This window comes from Phyllobates terribilis, unplaced genomic scaffold, assembly GCF_046119375.1.
Source record: "Phyllobates terribilis strain yellow unplaced genomic scaffold, ASM4611937v1 Scaffold_986__1_contigs__length_492241, whole genome shotgun sequence".
NCBI lineage: Eukaryota > Metazoa > Chordata > Amphibia > Anura > Dendrobatidae > Phyllobates > Phyllobates terribilis.
The window spans coordinates 480,977-492,242 of record NW_027363746.1 but is presented as its reverse complement, the minus strand read 5'-3'; the positions used below and the strand labels follow the sequence as shown (position 1 = coordinate 492,242).

Genomic DNA, 11,266 nt, shown 5'->3' with positions numbered 1-11,266 from the left:
GAGCTTGCTCTGTCCACTCCACGCATTGACCTGGTATTGCAGTATCTCCAGGACCGGTGCACCCCTTCTTTAATGCAGTTTCTAAAATCAGAAAGAATTGAATTCAATGCTTTTTGTTCATTTTGCTTGTTTGTCGGATTTTGGGATGGACTCTTTGGCTTTGCTTTTCTTCTCCTCATTGGATTTTTCATGTTAAAAGTTGCAGAAGCCAGATGACAAGCTCATTTTTGTTCAACTTCAGCAACTGTGCATTGCATTGCCATGTAATGTAGTGTAATGCAATGCTATCTATCTAGCTCTCCCTCTATACTTCCTTTTGGATAAACAGACATATTAGGCAAGCATTTTGGAGCTTTCACCTAAATAACTACAGGTGGTGAGATAAGCTGCACAATATAATTGACCTTTCAGTATATTGTTGCACACACACCATCTATTTAGCAAATGCCCTTGTTATCAACAGAAGCCTTTTAAACTCACCTGAGCTAACAGGTATGTGAGCTGGTTACTCTGCTGCGCTTAAAATTTCTTTTTTGGTTTGCTACAATGCCTTTTCTGAAACGTTGTCTCCCTCTGCTGGAACACTGACTTCTTTCATTTAATGCCTGCAGACTATAAAAGAGAAACCAACCCAAAAAGTTTGGTTGATTAGTCTGTGGCATTCTTTTAAACTGTTGCTTATGGCGGTCTCTGTGAGCTTCTCAGTGACATTCAGCCATCCAGGTATCCCGCCTGCAGTAGACGGAATGTGGCAATGGAACGCTGGCTGCGCGTGTCATAATAGGCTCTGAGCCTTTATATACCTGCGCACAGCAGCAGCCACCTTCAGTCTGCTGCTGGACAGCCAGCAGCAGCAGCAGCAGGAGAGGTAATTAATCAGCAACCCTCCTGCTAAGGGTAGACAGCTGCTCGTTCCACCCCCCCCCCCGCCTTAATTGGTTCTCCTCCCTTCCAATGGTGTTGAGGCGGGTGGGAACAGCCGGGGGTTGAGGGTACTGTGCTAAAAGAGGTGGAGTTATGCAGATCTAAAACGCGTGGATTGCAGCAGCAGCAAGCCGAAAAGTGCAGGCATGTGAGGGATCTAGAGGTTGACAGCATGTCTTCTTAACGGGAGTCCAGGTGGCCATCTCCACAAATGGACTTTTCAGAATCCTTGGGTGGCACCGTAGTCGGAAACCAATTCTGGTTATCGCTTCTCGGCCTTTTGGCTAAGATCAAGTGTAGTATCTGTTCTTATCAGTTTAATATCTGATACGTCCCCTATCTGGGGACCATATATTAAATGGATTTTTAGAACAGGGAGATGGAAAAAGAGCTTGCTCTGTCCACTCCACGCATTGACCTGGTATTGCAGTATCTCCAGGACCGGTGCACCCCTTCTTTAATGCAGTTTCTAAAATCAGAAAGAATTGAATTCAATGCTTTTTGTTCATTTTGCTTGTTTGTCGGATTTTGGGATGGACTCTTTGGCTTTGCTTTTCTTCTCCTCATTGGATTTTTCATGTTAAAAGTTGCAGAAGCCAGATGACAAGCTCATTTTGGTTCAACTTCAGCAACTGTGCATTGCATTGCCATGTAATGTAATGTAATGCAATGCTATCTATCTAGCTCTCCCTCTATACTTCCTTTTGGATAAACAGACATATTAGGCAAGCATTTTGGAGCTTTCACCTAAATAACTACAGGTGGTGAGATAAGCTGCACAATATAATTGACCTTTCAGTATATTGTTGCACACACACCATCTATTTAGCAAATGCCCTTGTTATCAACAGCAGCCTTTTAAACTCACCTGAGCTAACAGGTATGTGAGCTGGTTACTCTGCTGCGCTTAAAATTTCTTTTTTGGTTTGCTACAATGCCTTTTCTGAAACGTTGTCTCCCTCTGCTGGAACACTGACTTCTTTCATTTAATGCCTGCAGACTATAAAAGAGAAACCAACCCAAAAAGTTTGGTTGATTAGTCTGTGGCATTCTTTTAAACTGTTGCTTATGGCGGTCTCTGTGAGCTTCTCAGTGACATTCAGCCATCCAGGTATCCCGCCTGCAGTAGACGGAATGTGGCAATGGAACGCTGGCTGCGCGTGTCATAATAGGCTCTGAGCCTTTATATACCTGCGCACAGCAGCAGCCACCTTCAGTCTGCTGCTGGACAGCCAGCAGCAGCAGCAGCAGGAGAGGTAATTAATCAGCAACCCTCCTGCTAAGGGTAGACAGCTGCTCGTTCCACCCCCCCCCCGCCTTAATTGGCTCTCCTCCCTTCCAACGGTGTTGAGGCGGGTGGGAACAGCCGGGGGTTGAGGGTACTGTGCTAAAAGAGGTGGAGTTATGCAGATCTAAAATGCGTGGATTGCAGCAGCAGCAAGCCGAAAAGTGCAGGCATGTGAGGGATCTAGAGGTTGACAGCATGTCTTCTTAACGGGAGTCCAGGTGGCCATCTCCACAAATGGACTTTTCAGAATCCTTGGGTGGCACCGTAGTCGGAAACCAATTCTGGTTATCGCTTCTCGGCCTTTTGGCTAAGATCAAGTGTAGTATCTGTTCTTATCAGTTTAATATCTGATACGTCGCCTATCTGGGGACCATATATTAAATGGATTTTTAGAACAGGGAGATGGAAAAACAGCTTGCTCTGTCCACTCCACGCATTGACCTGGTATTGCAGTATCTCCAGGACCGGTGCACCCCTTCTTTAATGCAGTTTCTAAAATCAGAAAGAATTGAATTCAATGCTTTTTGTTCATTTTGCTTGTTTGTCGGATTTTGGGATGGACTCTTTGGCTTTGCTTTTCTTCTCCTCATTGGATTTTTCATGTTAAAAGTTGCAGAAGCCAGATGACAAGCTCATTTTGGTTCAACTTCAGCAACTGTGCATTGCATTGCCATGTAATGTAATGTAATGCAATGCTATCTATCTAGCTCTCCCTCTATACTTCCTTTTGGATAAACAGACATATTAGGCAAGCATTTTGGAGCTTTCACCTAAATAACTACAGGTGGTGAGATAAGCTGCACAATATAATTGACCTTTCAGTATATTGTTGCACACACACCATCTATTTAGCAAATGCCCTTGTTATCAACAGCAGCCTTTTAAACTCACCTGAGCTAACAGGTATGTGAGCTGGTTACTCTGCTGCGCTTAAAATTTCTTTTTTGGTTTGCTACAATGCCTTTTCTGAAACGTTGTCTCCCTCTGCTGGAACACTGACTTCTTTCATTTAATGCCTGCAGACTATAAAAGAGAAACCAACCCAAAAAGTTTGGTTGATTAGTCTGTGGCATTCTTTTAAACTGTTGCTTATGGCGGTCTCTGTGAGCTTCTCAGTGACATTCAGCCATCCAGGTATCCCGCCTGCAGTAGACGGAATGTGGCAATGGAACGCTGGCTGCGCGTGTCATAATAGGCTCTGAGCCTTTATATACCTGCGCACAGCAGCAGCCACCTTCAGTCTGCTGCTGGACAGCCAGCAGCAGCAGCAGCAGGAGAGGTAATTAATCAGCAACCCTCCTGCTAAGGGTAGACAGCTGCTCGTTCCACCCCCCCCCCGCCTTAATTGGTTCTCCTCCCTTCCAACGGTGTTGAGGCGGGTGGGAACAGCCGGGGGTTGAGGGTACTGTGCTAAAAGAGGTGGAGTTATGCAGATCTAAAACGCGTGGATTGCAGCAGCAGCAAGCCGAAAAGTGCAGGCATGTGAGGGATCTAGAGGTTGACAGCATGTCTTCTTAACGGGAGTCCAGGTGGCCATCTCCACAAATGGACTTTTCAGAATCCTTGGGTGGCACCGTAGTCGGAAACCAATTCTGGTTATCGCTTCTCGGCCTTTTGGCTAAGATCAAGTGTAGTATCTGTTCTTATCAGTTTAATATCTGATACGTCCCCTATCTGGGGACCATATATTAAATGGATTTTTAGAACAGGGAGATGGAAAAAGAGCTTGCTCTGTCCACTCCACGCATTGACCTGGTATTGCAGTATCTCCAGGACCGGTGCACCCCTTCTTTAATGCAGTTTCTAAAATCAGAAAGAATTGAATTCAATGCTTTTTGTTCATTTTGCTTGTTTGTCGGATTTTGGGATGGACTCTTTGGCTTTGCTTTTCTTCTCCTCATTGGATTTTTCATGTTAAAAGTTGCAGAAGCCAGATGACAAGCTCATTTTGGTTCAACTTCAGCAACTGTGCATTGCATTGCCATGTAATGTAATGTAATGCAATGCTATCTATCTAGCTCTCCCTCTATACTTCCTTTTGGATAAACAGACATATTAGGCAAGCATTTTGGAGCTTTCACCTAAATAACTACAGGTGGTGAGATAAGCTGCACAATATAATTGACCTTTCAGTATATTGTTGCACACACACCATCTATTTAGCAAATGCCCTTGTTATCAACAGCAGCCTTTTAAACTCACCTGAGCTAACAGGTATGTGAGCTGGTTACTCTGCTGCGCTTAAAATTTCTTTTTTGGTTTGCTACAATGCCTTTTCTGAAACGTTGTCTCCCTCTGCTGGAACACTGACTTCTTTCATTTAATGCCTGCAGACTATAAAAGAGAAACCAACCCAAAAAGTTTGGTTGATTAGTCTGTGGCATTCTTTTAAACTGTTGCTTATGGCGGTCTCTGTGAGCTTCTCAGTGACATTCAGCCATCCAGGTATCCCGCCTGCAGTAGACGGAATGTGGCAATGGAACGCTGGCTGCGCGTGTCATAATAGGCTCTGAGCCTTTATATACCTGCGCACAGCAGCAGCCACCTTCAGTCTGCTGCTGGACAGCCAGCAGCAGCAGCAGCAGGAGAGGTAATTAATCAGCAACCCTCCTGCTAAGGGTAGACAGCTGCTCGCTCCACCCCCCACCCCCGCCTTAATTGGTTCTCCTCCCTTCCAACGGTGTTGAGGCGGGTGGGAACAGCCGGGGGTTGAGGGTACTGTGCTAAAAGAGGTGGAGTTATGCAGATCTAAAACGCGTGGATTGCAGCAGCAGCAAGCCGAAAAGTGCAGGCATGTGAGGGATCTAGAGGTTGACAGCATGTCTTCTTAACGGGAGTCCAGGTGGCCATCTCCACAAATGGACTTTTCAGAATCCTTGGGTGGCACCGTAGTCGGAAACCAATTCTGGTTATCGCTTCTCGGCCTTTTGGCTAAGATCAAGTGTAGTATCTGTTCTTATCAGTTTAATATCTGATACGTCCCCTATCTGGGGACCATATATTAAATGGATTTTTAGAACAGGGAGATGGAAAAAGAGCTTGCTCTGTCCACTCCACGCATTGACATGGTATTGCAGTATCTCCAGGACCGGTGCACCCCTTCTTTAATGCAGTTTCTAAAATCAGAAAGAATTGAATTCAATGCTTTTTGTTCATTTTGCTTGTTTGTCGGATTTTGGGATGGACTCTTTGGCTTTGCTTTTCTTCTCCTCATTGGATTTTTCATGTTAAAAGTTGCAGAAGCCAGATGACAAGCTCATTTTGGTTCAACTTCAGCAACTGTGCATTGCATTGCCATGTAATGTAATGTAATGCAATGCTATCTATCTAGCTCTCCCTCTATACTTCCTTTTGGATAAACAGACATATTAGGCAAGCATTTTGGAGCTTTCACCTAAATAACTACAGGTGGTGAGATAAGCTGCACAATATAATTGACCTTTCAGTATATTGTTGCACACACACCATCTATTTAGCAAATGCCCTTGTTATCAACAGCAGCCTTTTAAACTCACCTGAGCTAACAGGTATGTGAGCTGGTTACTCTGCTGCGCTTAAAATTTCTTTTTTGGTTTGCTACAATGCCTTTTCTGAAACGTTGTCTCGTTCTGCTGGAACACTGACTTCTTTCATTTAATGCCTGCAGACTATAAAAGAGAAACCAACCCAAAAAGTTTGGTTGATTAGTCTGTGGCATTCTTTTAAACTGTTGCTTATGGCGGTCTCTGTGAGCTTCTCAGTGACATTCAGCCATCCAGGTATCCCGCCTGCAGTAGACGGAATGTGGCAATGGAACGCTGGCTGCGCGTGTCATAATAGGCTCTGAGCCTTTATATACCTGCGCACAGCAGCAGCCACCTTCAGTCTGCTGCTGGACAGCCAGCAGCAGCAGCAGCAGGAGAGGTAATTAATCAGCAACCCTCCTGCTAAGGGTAGACAGCTGCTCGTTCCACCCCCCCCCGCCTTAATTGGTTCTCCTCCCTTCCAACGGTGTTGAGGCGGGTGGGAACAGCCGGGGGTTGAGGGTACTGTGCTAAAAGAGGTGGAGTTATGCAGATCTAAAACGCGTGGATTGCAGCAGCAGCAAGCCGAAAAGTGCAGGCATGTGAGGGATCTAGAGGTTGACAGCATGTCTTCTTAACGGGAGTCCAGGTGGCCATCTCCACAAATGGACTTTTCAGAATCCTTGGGTGGCACCGTAGTCGGAAACCAATTCTGGTTATCGCTTTTCGGCCTTTTGGCTAAGATCAAGTGTAGTATCTGTTCTTATCAGTTTAATATCTGATACGTCCCCTATCTGGGGACCATATATTAAATGGATTTTTAGAACAGGGAGATGGAAAAAGAGCTTGCTCTGTCCACTCCACGCATTGACCTGGTATTGCAGTATCTCCAGGACCGGTGCACCCCTTCTTTAATGCAGTTTCTAAAATCAGAAAGAATTGAATTCAATGCTTTTTGTTCATTTTGCTTGTTTGTCGGATTTTGGGATGGACTCTTTGGCTTTGCTTTTCTTCTCCTCATTGGATTTTTCATGTTAAAAGTTGCAGAAGCCAGATGACAAGCTCATTTTGGTTCAACTTCAGCAACTGTGCATTGCATTGCCATGTAATGTAATGTAATGCAATGCTATCTATCTAGCTCTCCCTCTATACTTCCTTTTGGATAAACAGACATATTAGGCAAGCATTTTGGAGCTTTCACCTAAATAACTACAGGTGGTGAGATAAGCTGCACAATATAATTGACCTTTCAGTATATTGTTGCACACACACCATCTATTTAGCAAATGCCCTTGTTATCAACAGCAGCCTTTTAAACTCACCTGAGCTAACAGGTATGTGAGCTGGTTACTCTGCTGCGCTTAAAATTTCTTTTTTGGTTTGCTACAATGCCTTTTCTGAAACGTTGTCTCCCTCTGCTGGAACACTGACTTCTTTCATTTAATGCCTGCAGACTATAAAAGAGAAACCAACCCAAAAAGTTTGGTTGATTAGTCTGTGGCATTCTTTTAAACTGTTGCTTATGGCGGTCTCTGTGAGCTTCTCAGTGACATTCAGCCATCCAGGTATCCCGCCTGCAGTAGACGGAATGTGGCAATGGAACGCTGGCTGCGCGTGTCATAATAGGCTCTGAGCCTTTATATACCTGCGCACAGCAGCAGCCACCTTCAGTCTGCTGCTGGACAGCCAGCAGCAGCAGCAGCAGGAGAGGTAATTAATCAGCAACCCTCCTGCTAAGGGTAGACAGCTGCTCGTTCCACCCCCCCCCGGCCTTAATTGGTTCTCCTCCCTTCCAACGGTGTTGAGGCGGGTGGGAACAGCCGGGGGTTGAGGGTACTGTGCTAAAAGAGGTGGAGTTATGCAGATCTAAAACGCGTGGATTGCAGCAGCAGCAAGCCGAAAAGTGCAGGCATGTGAGGGATCTAGAGGTTGACAGCATGTCTTCTTAACGGGAGTCCAGGTGGCCATCTCCACAAATGGACTTTTCAGAATCCTTGGGTGGCACCGTAGTCGGAAACCAATTCTGGTTATCGCTTCTCGGCCTTTTGGCTAAGATCAAGTGTAGTATCTGTTCTTATCAGTTTAATATCTGATACGTCCCCTATCTGGGGACCATATATTAAATGGATTTTTAGAACAGGGAGATGGAAAAAGAGCTTGCTCTGTCCACTCCACGCATTGACCTGGTATTGCAGTATCTCCAGGACCGGTGCACCCCTTCTTTAATGCAGTTTCTAAAATCAGAAAGAATTGAATTCAATGCTTTTTGTTCATTTTGCTTGTTTGTCGGATTTTGGGATGGACTCTTTGGCTTTGCTTTTCTTCTCCTCATTGGATTTTTCATGTTAAAAGTTGCAGAAGCCAGATGACAAGCTCATTTTGGTTCAACTTCAGCAACTGTGCATTGCATTGCCATGTAATGTAATGTAATGCAATGCTATCTATCTAGCTCTCCCTCTATACTTCCTTTTGGATAAACAGACATATTAGGCAAGCATTTTGGAGCTTTCACCTAAATAACTACAGGTGGTGAGATAAGCTGCACAATATAATTGACCTTTCAGTATATTGTTGCACACACACCATCTATTTAGCAAATGCCCTTGTTATCAACAGCAGCCTTTTAAACTCACCTGAGCTAACAGGTATGTGAGCTGGTTACTCTGCTGCGCTTAAAATTTCTTTTTTGGTTTGCTACAATGCCTTTTCTGAAACGTTGTCTCCCTCTGCTGGAACACTGACTTCTTTCATTTAATGCCTGCAGACTATAAAAGAGAAACCAACCCAAAAAGTTTGGTTGATTAGTCTGTGGCATTCTTTTAAACTGTTGCTTATGGCGGTCTCTGTGAGCTTCTCAGTGACATTCAGCCATCCAGGTATCCCGCCTGCAGTAGACGGAATGTGGCAATGGAACGCTGGCTGCGCGTGTCATAATAGGCTCTGAGCCTTTATATACCTGCGCACAGCAGCAGCCACCTTCAGTCTGCTGCTGGACAGCCAGCAGCAGCAGGAGAGGTAATTAATCAGCAACCCTCCTGCTAAGGGTAGACAGCTGCTCGTTCCACCCCCCACCCCCGCCTTAATTGGTTCTCCTCCCTTCCAACGGTGTTGAGGCGGGTGGGAACAGCCGGGGGTTGAGGGTACTGTGCTAAAAGAGGTGGAGTTATGCAGATCTAAAACGCGTGGATTGCAGCAGCAGCAAGCCGAAAAGTGCAGGCATGTGAGGGATCTAGAGGTTGACAGCATGTCTTCTTAACGGGAGTCCAGGTGGCCATCTCCACAAATGGACTTTTCAGAATCCTTGGGTGGCACCGTAGTCGGAAACCAATTCTGGTTATCGCTTCTCGGCCTTTTGGCTAAGATCAAGTGTAGTATCTGTTCTTATCAGTTTAATATCTGATACGTCCCCTATCTGGGGACCATATATTAAATGGATTTTTAGAACAGTGAGATGGAAAATGAGCTTGCTCTGTCCACTCCACGCATTGACCTGGTATTGCAGTATCTCCAGGACCGGTGCACCCCTTCTTTAATGCAGTTTCTAAAATCAGAAAGAATTGAATTCAATGCTTTTTGTTCATTTTGCTTGTTTGTCGGATTTTGGGATGGACTCTTTGGCTTTGCTTTTCTTCTCCTCATTGGATTTTTCATGTTAAAAGTTGCAGAAGCCAGATGACAAGCTCATTTTGGTTCAACTTCAGCAACTGTGCATTGCATTGCCATGTAATGTAATGTAATGCAATGCTATCTATCTAGCTCTCCCTCTATACTTCCTTTTGGATAAACAGACATATTAGGCAAGCATTTTGGAGCTTTCACCTAAATAACTACAGGTGGTGAGATAAGCTGCACAATATAATTGACCTTTCAGTATATTGTTGCACACACACCATCTATTTAGCAAATGCCCTTGTTATCAACAGCAGCCTTTTAAACTCACCTGAGCTAACAGGTATGTGAGCTGGTTACTCTGCTGCGCTTAAAATTTCTTTTTTGGTTTGCTACAATGCCTTTTCTGAAACGTTGTCTCGTTCTGCTGGAACACTGACTTCTTTCATTTAATGCCTGCAGACTATAAAAGAGAAACCAACCCAAAAAGTTTGGTTGATTAGTCTGTGGCATTCTTTTAAACTGTTGCTTATGGCGGTCTCTGTGAGCTTCTCAGTGACATTCAGCCATCCAGGTATCCCGCCTGCAGTAGACGGAATGTGGCAATGGAACGCTGGCTGCGCGTGTCATAATAGGCTCTGAGCCTTTATATACCTGCGCACAGCAGCAGCCACCTTCAGTCTGCTGCTGGACAGCCAGCAGCAGCAGCAGCAGGAGAGGTAATTAATCAGCAACCCTCCTGCTAAGGGTAGACAGCTGCTCGTTCCACCCCCCCCCCGCCTTAATTGGTTCTCCTCCCTTCCAACGGTGTTGAGGCGGGTGGGAACAGCCGGGGGTTGAGGGTACTGTGCTAAAAGAGGTGGAGTTATGCAGATCTAAAACGCGTGGATTGCAGCAGCAGCAAGCCGAAAAGTGCAGGCATGTGAGGGATCTAGAGGTTGACAGCATGTCTTCTTAACGGGAGTCCAGGTGGCCATCTCCACAAATGGACTTTTCAGAATCCTTGGGTGGCACCGTAGTCGGAAACCAATTCTGGTTATCGCTTTTCGGCCTTTTGGCTAAGATCAAGTGTAGTATCTGTTCTTATCAGTTTAATATCTGATACGTCCCCTATCTGGGGACCATATATTAAATGGATTTTTAGAACAGGGAGATGGAAAAAGAGCTTGCTCTGTCCACTCCACGCATTGACCTGGTATTGCAGTATCTCCAGGACCGGTGCACCCCTTCTTTAATGCAGTTTCTAAAATCAGAAAGAATTGAATTCAATGCTTTTTGTTCATTTTGCTTGTTTGTCGGATTTTGGGATGGACTCTTTGGCTTTGCTTTTCTTCTCCTCATTGGATTTTTCATGTTAAAAGTTGCAGAAGCCAGATGACAAGCTCATTTTGGTTCAACTTCAGCAACTGTGCATTGCATTGCCATGTAATGTAATGTAATGCAATGCTATCTATCTAGCTCTCCCTCTATACTTCCTTTTGGATAAACAGACATATTAGGCAAGCATTTTGGAGCTTTCACCTAAATAACTACAGGTGGTGAGATAAGCTGCACAATATAATTGACCTTTCAGTATATTGTTGCACACACACCATCTATTTAGCAAATGCCCTTGTTATCAACAGCAGCCTTTTAAACTCACCTGAGCTAACAGGTATGTGAGCTGGTTACTCTGCTGCGCTTAAAATTTCTTTTTTGGTTTGCTACAATGCCTTTTCTGAAACGTTGTCTCCCTCTGCTGGAACACTGACTTCTTTCATTTAATGCCTGCAGACTATAAAAGAGAAACCAACCCAAAAAGTTTGGTTGATTAGTCTGTGGCATTCTTTTAAACTGTTGCTTATGGCGGTCTCTGTGAGCTTCTCAGTGACATTCAGCCATCCAGGTATCCCGCCTGCAGTAGACGGAATGTGGCAATGGAACGCTGGCTGCGCGTGTCATA

General features: G+C 44.8%; 8 non-coding genes across 8 annotated transcripts; all 8 read left to right on the top strand.

Annotated features, from left to right (window-relative positions):
- The first annotated feature begins 1,188 nt into the window (after positions 1 to 1,188).
- LOC141241215 (U2 spliceosomal RNA) lies at positions 1,189 to 1,379 on the top strand. The gene has a single exon (XR_012305998.1). It is a non-coding gene; the product is annotated as a U2 spliceosomal RNA (small nuclear RNA).
- Positions 1,380 to 2,499: 1,120 nt separating this feature from the next.
- LOC141241317 (U2 spliceosomal RNA) lies at positions 2,500 to 2,690 on the top strand. The gene has a single exon (XR_012306096.1). It is a non-coding gene; the product is annotated as a U2 spliceosomal RNA (small nuclear RNA).
- Positions 2,691 to 3,810: 1,120 nt separating this feature from the next.
- On the top strand, positions 3,811 to 4,001 carry LOC141241214 (U2 spliceosomal RNA). Its single transcript, XR_012305997.1, has one exon. It is a non-coding gene; the product is annotated as a U2 spliceosomal RNA (small nuclear RNA).
- Positions 4,002 to 5,123: 1,122 nt separating this feature from the next.
- LOC141241279 (U2 spliceosomal RNA) lies at positions 5,124 to 5,314 on the top strand. The gene has a single exon (XR_012306059.1). It is a non-coding gene; the product is annotated as a U2 spliceosomal RNA (small nuclear RNA).
- Positions 5,315 to 6,433: 1,119 nt separating this feature from the next.
- LOC141241290 (U2 spliceosomal RNA) lies at positions 6,434 to 6,624 on the top strand. The gene has a single exon (XR_012306070.1). It is a non-coding gene; the product is annotated as a U2 spliceosomal RNA (small nuclear RNA).
- A 1,120-nt stretch (positions 6,625 to 7,744) lies between these two features.
- LOC141241213 (U2 spliceosomal RNA) lies at positions 7,745 to 7,935 on the top strand. The gene has a single exon (XR_012305996.1). It is a non-coding gene; the product is annotated as a U2 spliceosomal RNA (small nuclear RNA).
- A 1,116-nt stretch (positions 7,936 to 9,051) lies between these two features.
- On the top strand, positions 9,052 to 9,242 carry LOC141241313 (U2 spliceosomal RNA). The gene has a single exon (XR_012306092.1). It is a non-coding gene; the product is annotated as a U2 spliceosomal RNA (small nuclear RNA).
- Positions 9,243 to 10,362: 1,120 nt separating this feature from the next.
- On the top strand, positions 10,363 to 10,553 carry LOC141241288 (U2 spliceosomal RNA). The gene has a single exon (XR_012306068.1). It is a non-coding gene; the product is annotated as a U2 spliceosomal RNA (small nuclear RNA).
- Positions 10,554 to 11,266: the final 713 nt, after the last annotated feature.